Source organism: Octopus bimaculoides, chromosome 3, assembly GCF_001194135.2.
Source record: "Octopus bimaculoides isolate UCB-OBI-ISO-001 chromosome 3, ASM119413v2, whole genome shotgun sequence".
Classification (NCBI taxonomy): domain Eukaryota; kingdom Metazoa; phylum Mollusca; class Cephalopoda; order Octopoda; family Octopodidae; genus Octopus; species Octopus bimaculoides.
The window spans coordinates 51,870,943-51,874,876 of record NC_068983.1 but is presented as its reverse complement, the minus strand read 5'-3'; positions in this window follow the sequence as shown (position 1 = coordinate 51,874,876).

Below are 3,934 nucleotides of genomic sequence, written 5' to 3'. Positions count from 1 at the left end.
ATATATTCACACATTTAATTGGGTTTTAAATTTTGAAAAATGAAAGAAAATGAATATTTATTTTTGATATTAATATTTCCTTTTAACAATCCTTAAAAAATGATATACAAGAGTTTTTCTTCATTCTATAGAAGACTGTAGAGTTACTCTCAGAATAGTTTTGGGTAAATGCTTGTACAGGACTTTATATGAAATATGTTAAGAGCTTGTACATTTAATATCATTTGTCCTACGCAATATAATATTCTTAAAGTTTCTAGTCATTGGTAACAATGTACAGTGCTATTTTCTCCTCTTTTTAAACCATGAGCATAGCATAAATTGCGACAAATAAATTAAACTAAATTCAACGTTCAACGAATTTAGACATATTTTATGAAGAGAAAAGTGTTTAGTTTAAAAAGCATACTTGATTATTTTTTCTGGAACGTTAATTAGTGAGAAACGTTTTAACAGTTATCCACAGTTATTAATTGAATTTCATTACTTTAAAAGATTGGGCGATTTTAAAAGTGTAGTTCAATAGTAGGAGTTGTTAAATTTCGAAGACCAAATGTGGTTTGACGCTTGCGTTGAATTTTCTGTCAAATTTTGAAAATCTGATTATGCAGGTGGTTAAATAGAATTTTCTGTTAATCCACTGTAATCTATAAGTTTCTAATTACTGCCGTTGAGTAGATAACTAAATTTTCAAGACAATTTCCACTGAAAGCAGCATGTCGGTGAACTGAATAACAAATGGATTTTGAGGTACTGTTATACTAATAATTCAATATTATTTTTACTAGTAATGCAAAACAAATTATTTGTAAAGTTCGTTAGTTGTACATAGTTAATTTGCACACTAGTTTCAGTATAAAGCAGAATTTTTTTTTTATATCCGGGAATGCAATGGAGTTTTGTAAGAAGAAAACGTTTTCCAATCGGGTTACAGAATTTAATTGAATGTAAATGATTAAACCTCGCGACATTTTTTATATTTATTTTATTATTTGCATATTGTTGTATTTTAATAATTTCAAAGGTCATGCACTTTAATCCACCATAACCGGTGAATGTCAATTGTCCAGTTACAATAATATTTCTCTATCTTGTATGATAGCAGTTTGCCTCACGGGCATAATTGCGGTAAATTTTCGACTTAAATTAACTTAAAATTAGTGATTTCACGCTAACGAACATCGGAAATATATAAAGGATTAATATGCTTAGAAAGCAGCAAATCAGAACAAATAATATGAAATACCATTTACAAATAATAAAAGCACTTACAAATGTGGTTTCCATGAATGTCCGGTAGAAAGTTTTAGTCATGATACATTAGCTATGAACACAGTTACAGGGAACTCTAACATAAAATAGAACAGTATGTATTACTGATTAACGAGAAGATTAACTGGAAGTAAGTTTGTACTTAAATAAGGAGAAAGAAGTACCACTTTCATAATTTTGAACGACTACTAAAATAACATAATTTTAAGCAGCATTGGCTAACCATTAATGTAGTCATTTAACTTGCAATACTAAATGTATTTTCTAGACAAGCCAACACGCCAGTTCATTTAATCATTTATGCACAGGGCGCGGTGAATAAGCTGTTGTCTACATTACGAAAAAACGAAAATAACACTGACATCTCATTTTAACAGATATATTTGCCAAAATTACATAAAAATATGAAATACTAAGGAGTAATTTTATTCAATAAATTCGTTATTGGCTTCAACCACGGCCTTCAGACGACTTCAGAATCGTCTTCAATTCTCCGGGACGGTTTCCTTGTTCATGTTGGTGAATGGTGCCACAAGCCTTGCCTTCATTTCATCTTTGGTGTTACAAGGAGGTCGTGTTAGTCTCTCGCTCAACTGCGCCCCACACATAACAAACAAGGGAGTTGCAGTCTGGGATGTTTGGGTTGATGTAGTCGCAGAAATTGTCTGACAGCCATCACTGGGTGCTCCTCCTTGTGTGGCATTGTGAAGAGTCCTGTTGTCAGATATAATACCTTCCAGCAGCCACCCTCTTGACTCAGAGTAGCACTACCTCCTCCAGCCACTTGGCGTTGGCGTCAGTATTGAGTCTGAGGGCGTGTGAGAAGATGAATAGAGGCATGACGTCGTCGTTATTAGTGATCACTGCAAACATCATGATGTTGACTGGATGTTTAATTTTTTATCGTTCTTGGTGTATGTCCCCTCATTGCACTGTCCTCAGATTGAGACCCAGATACTCAAGAATGTCCGTATTGGAGATCCCGGCGAGAATGCCAACTAGTACAGCATGTCGTTTCCAAATTTCTGGCACAATGAATTGAGTCATGGTTCCGTATTTCTCACAGACGTTGGCCAAGTGAGCCTACTATACTGTGTATTTGACAAACTCAAAAACCAGTAATGCGGATGCGCAAAATTAAAAATATAATATGGCAAAAATTTACACATCGCAAATTGTATATTTGTGAAACATATATTAAAATGCTTCACGTGCTGGGCAAAGAAATCTAGTTAATTTCCTCATGCCCTATTATACTTTGGCTGTGTGATTCGATTGCATACATAAATGCGAGTAAGAGAAATCTGAAGCAATTCAGTCTTTTTATATTATTATAAATCTTGAAATAACAGTACAACGTTAGAGTGAACAACGCCGAAACGTTTCGAACAAGAGATATTAAGAGACAAGAAAAGAAACATTCCATCTCTTACCATTTGACTTTCAAAAACCAAAGTTGTATTGTAAAACAATTCGGCTCATCATGTATTTCCCATGTTGCGTCTTTATCAAAACAACTAGCAACAGTATATGGTTAGAAATAAGCATGATTATTGAATATTCGATTGGTATGTTAATAATGCATTAGAATGCATTCATATCTGAAAGTGAAATAATGAAATAATGTCCTCACCTTTACTTGATAAAACGTATGATGGGGAAACATTAAGTAAATACATAATACAGAGTTATTAATAAACGCAAACTATAGCTCTTTGTAAGCAAACAATGAACTGGAACACACACACAAACACACACACACACTCTCTCTCTCTCTCTCTCTCTCTCTCAAACACACACAATAACACACACGTGTACACAGACAGGCAGCCATGTCTGCGCGTATGCATACATGTGGTACCTTGGGCAACTTTCTTCAACTGCAGTTCTAGCCAATTGAAGCCATGTAAGTATAGTTCGTAAACGACAACTCCAAGAAGACCTACGTAAATGGGTTCTACATCAAGTGTGATAGAATAAGTTCCAGGTTTGAAAATATTTACTGTGGTCGACTAAAATTCTTCAAGACCTTGTTCCAATATGACCGGAGTGTAATAACCAAAACGATTAAAATGTATAACATATAACAATTAAACGGTATAATACATAAAAAATCACAAACACACCTAAAGTGATGAGGCCTTCAATATCGTATTGCACAACATACTAAGAAAGGCTTCTAAACTGAACCAAGTCCTTCTAACACGCCGCTATAAACAGCAGAAAAAAAAAGAAAACAATTGGAATCTTTGAAACAATTACTAATAAAGGCCAAATTCCACAAGCAGATAATGAAACCAAGGTTGGAAAATGCGTAAGATCAACAATCGTGTAATTTTTAATTGCTTATATTTTTACAATACACAAAATATTTTAACATTTTTTTTTTATATAACTCATAATAATATTTAATGATAATAATCTTTTTATTCTTTTATCGGATTACTTTTATCAGTCATTTTGACTGCGGCTATGCTGGAGCACCAGAGCTTATTCTATCAGTCTCTTTCGTCGGGTTACTAGGTTACGAGACGTAAACGCACCAACATCTGTTGTTAAGCGATGGTGTGGAGACAAACAGAAGCACACAAACATATAGATATACATATACATACATACATACATACATATATATATATATATATATATATATATATATATA